Here is an 8,599-nt window from a genome sequence, read left to right on the forward strand (position 1 = left end):
GATGCTGATTCTGGAAGTCTGTCATTCAGTCCTACTCAGGGGCAATCCGAATCCGGTCCTTCAACTCAGATCCTTTTGTCCTTTGGTGCTGATGGTCAAGAGCTCCAGGGGAGAAGGGAGGACCACAGCATTGGGATCATAGACACATGCTGCTAGACTTAGCTCTACAAGGGTTCCTGAGGGTTCACACTCAGGTCTTCACACTTCTGTCACAAGCAACTTACTCACCACTCACTGGGACATCTTTCTTACTAGATTATTTATTAGAACATAAAATTTAATTTAGCCAGGCAGTGGTGGCACTCTCCCAGCACTCGGGAGGCAGAGGCAGGTGGATTTCTGAGTTTGAGGCCAGCCTGGTCTTCAAAGTGAGTTCCAGGACAGCCAGGGCTATACAGAGAAACCCTGTCTTGAAAAACAAAAACAAAAACAAATCTAAAGCTATCTCCATTTTATCTCTACAATAGTTTCAAAGGGTATAAGATTTGAAAGGCATGTTTCTATTAGCCTTCTGATATTCTTCTTGTAGTGTTATTTCATTTTCTTTGTTTCCAAAGAGAAAGGACCCTTCGTTTATTTAATTGTCCCCCCCTCTCTCTCTCTTCACACATGTGAACACACACACACAGACAGACAGACAGAGAGAGAGAGAGAGAGAGAGAGAGAGAGAGAGAGAGAGAGAGTTTTAGCAATGTGTCCTTGGGGTATTTAGTTTGTATTATTTATATTATTTGGTGATCATTGGGAATTATTTATCTACAACTTAATGCTTTTTTTCACTGAAATTCAGAACTTTGGATCAGGTATTTAGTCTCTCCTATTTCTGTGTTGAGCCTCACATCATGTGTGTCACACTGGAATTGTCTCTTACATCTCTGGGGATTCATTCATTTTTTATGCCATTCATGAATTCTCTGTTAAATTTGTACAATTTCTATTGATGTGTTTAATCTGCCTTTTTCAGATCTGCTGTTGAACAAATGTGGTGATGGTCTTTTAGAAGAGGGATATTATCATTCAGTCTTTCAAGGGCTGTGGGTACATTCTTTAGTCTCTTTGTTCTGCCCACTGAGTTCTTTCACCAGGGGTTCCACTGTGCATGGATTGAGCAGAGATGTTTGTTACTCCTTCCTGTTAGCTGCTCTGTGATGGCCCAATGTGTGATTCACAACCAGAAAGTTCACAAAAATCACCTGCAGCAACAACTTCAATGCAAAGCTGATCTTTCCTAGCAGAACTGGGACTCTGAGGACATGTTTATATCTTTGTCTGGAGCTTCCTCACTGAAGTAGCAGCGGAAAATTTCCTCTTCTGACATGTACCGAGTTCCCTATTCCTTGTTTTTCTCTTTCTGAAGAGACCAGTGCAGCCTAGTCCATTATGTGTTGCAATCAAAAGTTCTGTGTGCTGAGACAAATAATCAAATAAAAGAAGAACCTACCAGAACCACTTCTGTCTTTGTAAAGAAGGGGATTTCTAAGTTCTTGTTTCATGGCCACATTCAGACTGAGTTTATCTAAGACTTTGAAGAACTCTGAAGTGTTATTTGTGAAGATTTTCAGTTTAACTACATTTGGTTTAAAAATAGATGCAAAACTGGTTGCACTTCATTTACTCAAAAGTAGTCATTTAAACATACCTATTTAAAAAAGTATTTGTAATTTTTTTGTTTCGTTTAGTTTTTTTGAGACAGGGTTTCTCTGTATAGCCCTGGCTGTCCTGGAACTCACTCTGTAGACCATGCTGGCCTCGAACTCAGAAATCCGCCTGCCTCTGCCTCCCGAGTGCTGGGATTAAAGGCATGAGCCACCATGCCCAGCTATAATTATTTTAAGTGTGAGAAAGAGAGTGTATGTGTGTATGTATCTAAGTTCAAGCATACTACATGCATGCAAAAAGCCAGCAAAAGCCAGAAGAGGGTCTTAGATCATCCAGAACTGAAGTCACAGGTGGGCCTGAGCCAACATTAGGGAGCTGCAAATGAACCTGGTCCTCTGCAAGAGCAATAAGCACACACACACACATGCACACACATACACACACACATACACACACACACACACACACATTCACACACAAAACACACACACATAACCATTCACTCACACACATATACATTCACACACACACACACACACACACACACACACACACACACAACCATACACACACACACACACACACACAAAACACACACACACATAACCATTCACTCACACAAATACATTCACACACACACACACACAACCATATACACACTCATTCACACACAAAACACACACACACATGTTTTTAAATTCATGCTGTATGTGACTTTTTGAAGAGTTTAGAATCTGGTCTTAAAGAGTCCTATGTTTATTTTATTTACCAAAGTAACCTTTGTTTTGAAATGATATTAGCCTGTAATATAAATAAGAATGTTATTGAGACTCCCCAGAAGGTTGAGAATTTTTCTCAAGATGGAGGAAGATAGAAGAAGTCTTCCAAAAAGTAAATGCTATTAAAATATCAACAGCAAAAAAGATTACTATGAAAAACAATAAAAATATCTTGATGTAAATTTTCCTTTAGAAACAAATATGATCAAATATCTGTGTGATGATTTCAGTGACAATTATATTATCCCATCTAATGACATAATAATTGTACAACCATGTGCGCATGTAAACATATATATTATACCTATATTATAGGTAGTGGCTTTAAGAGCTCGAAGTTTTGAGTTTCCTTTTCAAGAGCCCAGAAAGACCTCATCCTAATGAGGATGTGTGGGGTCTATGTGAGGCAAGTAACTGAGCATAAAAATGTTATTTCAAGATGCAAGGGCTACATTTACACCTACTGAAGATTTCCTTCATGTTTGTGAAGAGCTGGCTATTATATTCCTGGAAGTGAAGTTCTACAAACAAAGAATGAGAGTAGGTAATTCTACTTTGAGATAGTAGTAGCATATATGTGAGCCAAAGACAGGAAGCAAGCTGAAAAGTCAGTTCTCAGATCTAATGTTTGAACAAAAGGAAACTGTTAAGTAATCCTCAGCTGTATCAGTGCCTTCCAGCTTTGGATTGAAGCTATGGAGGGACAGAGAAAGTCAACCACGTTGCTTGGACATTTGTGTAGTGTTATAGTTCAATAACGTGAAGGTGGAAGGAGTAAGGAAGAAAAGGATGAAGAGAAGAACAGAAAACCAGAATGGAAGACTGGAAGAAGGGTTCTTTCCTTGACTTGACAGTTCTGAAGTCTGATGAGTTACAGACACCAGACTCATCCATCTTACTATGTAACTAGATTGGGACTCTTTGCCAGTGTTCTCTGTGTCATGGAAAAGGACATTTTGTTTCTGTTGTTTCAGGAAAAAAAGTCCTAGAATACAGTAGCACATTCTTGTGGCTCTTCTCTTAAAACAATGAGACATGTTAGAGGGCACTGACTTTACGTTTGTAAGAGGTTTAGTTCAGAGTATCTTTGTCTTTGTTGGGGACTCTATTGCTGTGATAAAGCACCACAGCCTAAAGACACTCGAAGAGGAAAGGATCTATTTCATCTTATAGCTTGTACTATGTAGTAGTCCATCAACCAGGGATGTCAGGGCAAGAACTCATAGAAGGAACCAGGAGGCAGGAACTGAAGCAGAAGCCATGAAGGAGTGCTGCTTACTGGCTTGTTCCTTGTGGCTTGCTCAGCCTGCTTTCATATAACATCCAGAGATATCATACCAAGGATCGTATCACCCACAATGAGCTGGGCCCTCCCACTTTAATCACTAATCAAGAAAATGTGTCACATGCCAATCTAGTGAGGATATTATCTCAACTAATATTCTCTCTTCCCAAATATCTCTAGTGTGAAAAATTAGCCAGCAAACAGATGACCAGCCGGCTGGGGCTCAGTACCAATATCATAATAAATCCTGAATTTTCTTAGCCCTGTTCCTTTCATGGTTTGTTTTACATGTTATTTCTTTTCACAATTTCTTAAAAGTCTTAGTACAGACCAGAGATGACATAGATGATAATCATAGGAAATAAAGGCTTTTGGGAGTCCTTAGTTTTTATTGCCTGAGACAACCACATTATTCTTAGTTAACTACATTGACTATTATTAGTTAACCTATCAACTGCGAATGCCAAGTCTCTCCTTAATCACATGTTGGGTCCTCAGCTCACTCTGTCAACTATGAGACCTGGACAGACTGAAGCATTAGCATCTCAGGCCACTAATTGTTTTAAGTTAGATTTCTAGTTGTTTCTAATCTTTCTATTACTATAATACTGGCCATTCCTGACTATAACTGTATTGAGGTAACTGAGATGTGTGTGTGCTCTGCTAATTCTTAGACTCTACAAGGAAAGGAGGTTCATTTGATGTGCTTGGAAGAACCATTTGGGGATGGTATGTCTAGGATCTGTTATTTGGAACTTCCAGTTACAATGTGGAGAAAACTAAGGCCAGTTGCCCAAGATTCTGGGAGGCCGACAGAAATCTTAGAGGTTTCTGTACTACCATAAATGTTTATTACAGTGACTGTCCAATATAAATGGAGCCAGGATCAAGTAACAAACCTCTTTAGTCTTGTAATAAAACAAGAGAGCTGGTTTGACATTCATATTTTGGCAGTCTAATATACCGAGCTGTATAGGTATTTACTAAGTATTGCTTTTGATCAGATACTCCTGTGTATGAATCTATTTATTTTTAACACGAGATAATGAATGTTGTGCCAATGCTTGTTATTAGTAATCAAGAAAATGAAATCTGATCTGTAGTGTTCAAGCCCATAGTTAAGGAACAGAATTTTCAAATCCATGAAAGCTAGCTTAAAAAGAACCTTCTGACCTGCATAACGCATTTTGGTATAGGTTGACGTTGGGATCAGTATTTGACATAAAATGAATTTGATATACATACTGGTCCCATAGTGGTATGGGCATTAGGGAAATAACCAACCACTTTCTACTTGATTCTAAGGCCTAATCCATGACTGGTATTTTTAATATGGCCAAGACCCTGTAGAAAGATAGATCATAGGCCCTAGGGGAGAACTTAATACTATTATTATGTTAAATGGGCACAGTGTTAAATGACTCCTAAAGACTTACTGCTCTATCCACAGATCGATGTATCTCTTGACCCTCATCAAAGAAGTTTCTTACAGTAGATGATAATTTAATATAGAGTGCTTCAATTAGTCAATATGCAGAAAATAAGGGAGTATGAGTGCTTATCCCTAAATGGTATTCATATCATATCTTCCTTACAGTTTCAAGGATCATTGAGCAAGAAGAGAAGATTGTAAGAGGCAGAGGCAGTGGGTAACTTCAAGGGAATGGTGTTTCCTGGGTGCAATAGGGGAAATGCACACATGAATTCACAGTAATTGTGACAACATGGACAAGATCTCTAAAAGCTCAGCTGGATAAAATAGTAGTATAGAGAAGAAGAGGGGCAATGGGCCAGAAATCCCACCATTAGCTAAGCAACTATTGGCACTTAATAACTACTAGGAGTGTGACACCTGGTAGGTTGACTGAACTCCAGGCAAGGCTGCATGTCCAAGCATAGTTGGTGAAAATAGAGAACCCTCTGTCACACACATAACTTTAGTCCCAGCACTGGGGTAGCAGAGGCACGTGACTCTCTGTGTCTGAGACCTACTCAGTCTACAGAGCAAGTTCCAGGATGGCCAATCTCAGGCAGTGAAGGAAACCACTGAAAACAGAAAACTAGTAGAACATGTATTTGAACAAGGGGAGCATGTTCTGGCATCAGCAAGCATCAGTACTTGGCAGCTTCAGTCACATGGTTGTGGCTCTAGATTCAAGAAAGGGGTTATGAAAACTCCCTCTGTGACTAAGGAAAGCCACTGAGTGCAGGCATATGTCAGAGGTCACCCTGCAAGGAAAATGGGTAAGGTAAAGACTGAATTGCCTTGGAGACCCTAAATGTTGGATATGCCAGAGTCGTGGGATACCTGCTGAAGAAAGCCTATAGCCAGCCCAAGAGAAAGAAATGCATTGCAGTTAACAAAGCTGAAAGGAGATGGAGACCTAAAGAACATTTTGACATCACACATTGAGATGCAGAAATTAAAGTTTGCCCAGCTGATTTTCATTTTGCTTTGGTCCAGTATTTCTTCACAATGCTCCCTTTCCTTCCTTTTGAAACTGTAATCTACATCCTGTGCCACTTATGTGGTAGAAGTATGTGATTAGTTTTATTATTATTATTATTATTATTATTATTATTATTATTATTATTATTATTATAGGGGGTTACAGTTAAAATGTTACTATGAGTCTCCAGAGCGAATTTGGACTTTTAAATAGGGTTGAGACAGCTATGGAGACTGTTGAAGTTGGACTAAATGCATTTTTCATTATGATATGACTACAAGTCTATGGGGGCCAGGGAGTAGAATGTGGTGGTTTGAATGAAAGCAACTCCCATAGACTCATAGGGAGTGGCATTATTGGAAGTGTAGCCTTGTTTAATAGATATGGCCTTGTTGATAGAAGTATGTCATAGGGAGTGGGCTTTGAAGTTTCAGAAGCTCAAGCCAAGCCCAGTGTCATTCTCTTCCTGCTATATCAGATGTAGAACTCTGGCTTCTTCTCCAGCACCCTGTCTGCCTGCATGTTGTCATGCTTCCCACCATGATAATAATAGACTAAACCTCTAAAACTGCAAGCCACCCCCTATAAAATATTTTCCTTATTAAGAGTTGCTGTGGTTATGGTGTCCCTTCACAGCAATAAAAATCCTAAAGAAGGTATCCATATCCTCTATTGTTGGTTTTAAAGAAGAAGAAGAAGAAGAAGAAGAAGAAGAAGAAGAAGAAGAAGAAGAAGAAGAAGAAGAAGAAGAAGAAGAAGAAGAAGAAGAAAAGAAGGAGAAGAAGAAAAGAAGGAGAAGGTAGTAGAGGGAGAAGGAAGAGGAGGAGAAGGAAGAGAGAAGGAGACTGGAAGTTATGTTGGTAGGAAATTAAAGGATGGATCTTGGAGATTCTGGGGGAGGACATGAACAGGAACAAAATACACCGTATGAAATTCTCAAAATATTAATAAAATATTGTTTAAAAAATCTTGGAGGCTGGAGAGATGGATTAGTGATTAAGAGCATTGGCTGATCCTGTGAGGGACCCAGGTTCAATTCCCAGCACCCACATGGCAGTTCCCAACTCTCTGTAACTTCAGTCATAGGGGATCTGATGTCTTCTGTACTCAAAGAACTCTACATGCAGGTGGTATGTAGGCATATATGCAGGCAACATATCTGTGGTGGTTTGAATAGGCTTGGTGCAGGGAGTGGCAATATTAGGAGGTGTGGCCTTGTTGGGGAAGTGTGTCACTGTGGGGATGGACCTTGTGTCTCCTATTCTCATATTCTACTCAGTACAGAAGAGAGCCTCTTTCTAGTCTCCTTCTGGTTTTCCTCAGATCAAGATGTGGAACTCTCAGCTCCTCTAGCATAGCACCCTGTCTGCCAGCAAGCCGCCATGTTCTCTACTATGAGGATAACGGACTGAACCTCTGGAACTGTAAGCAATCTCCTATTAAATTTTTCCCTTGACCTCTAACCCAAAATGGCAGTGCTAAGAGCATAGTTTTTTGCTTCTCTGAGGCAAACTAAGACTAAAATTCTACACCAGGTCAAAGCTAAGCGGGTCACTCAGATCCTCAAGAAACCTGAGGCCGGTGGCGTGATCCAGTTCATCATGCAAGCAGACCAAGCTATGCCTGGGCCTCCTCCACTAGGTCCCATCTTGGGTCAGCGAGGTATCTCTATCAACCAGTTTTGCAAAGAGTTCAACAAGAAGACAAAGGGCATCAAAGAAGGCATTCACCTGCCTACAAAATTTTTACAAAGCCGGATAAAACATTTGAGTTCAAGATTGGGCAGGCCACTATTGACTACTTTTTGAAGGCAGCTATTGGGATGGAATAAGGGGCCTGGTAAACAGTTAAAGAGGTGGTAGGCCTGGTGAGTTTGAAGCACATATATGAGATTGCCTGTGTCAAAGCTAAGGATGATGCTTTTGCCAAGCAAGATGTACCTCTGTCTTCTGTGGTCTGTTCTATCATTGGCCCTGCCTGTTCCCTGGGCATTCCTGTGCTGAAGGATCCCAGTGAAGAAGAACTGGCAGCTTGCCAGTAGGAATGAGCCATGTTTATGGCTGCTCAGAAAAAGCAGCCCAGGCCAAAGAAGTTACCCCAACTTTCTACATTCTGGGATTTTGAAGTAAGAGGCTGAGAAGGGGACCCACTGCTCCAAAGGATGTCATGACTACCGGATTTAAAGTTTAGTGGCATATTTCTATACATATGCTATGCCAAGGGATCAAGCCTGAATAAGTATCCTTTCTTATCAACTCCGAAAAAGGTTTTTTGTTTTGTTTTTGTTTGTTTTGGTTTTGGTTTTTTTGTTTTATTTTTTGCCTTTATAATATTACCTTGGTCATAGTGTCCCTTCACAGCAATGGAAGCCCTAACTTAACCCATGCTTTTAAAATAAAATGGGGGAATCCAGCCATAGAGGTAGGCAGGCTAGCTGCAGATTTTCATCTCTCTCTCCTCCCCTTCAAATCTAATTCCTAGTCTTA

The 8,599-nt window shown here is 40.2% G+C and overlaps 1 pseudogene; it reads left to right on the forward strand.

Annotated features, from left to right (window-relative positions):
- Positions 1 to 5,903: 5,903 nt before the first annotated feature.
- LOC110307451 (large ribosomal subunit protein uL11m pseudogene) lies at positions 5,904 to 8,250 on the forward strand (annotated as a pseudogene).
- The last annotated feature ends 349 nt before the right edge of the window (positions 8,251 to 8,599 follow it).

This window comes from Mus caroli, unplaced genomic scaffold (assembly GCF_978045245.1).
Source record: "Mus caroli unplaced genomic scaffold, Mus_caroli_1 scaffold_2, whole genome shotgun sequence".
Lineage (NCBI taxonomy): Eukaryota > Metazoa > Chordata > Mammalia > Rodentia > Muridae > Mus > Mus caroli.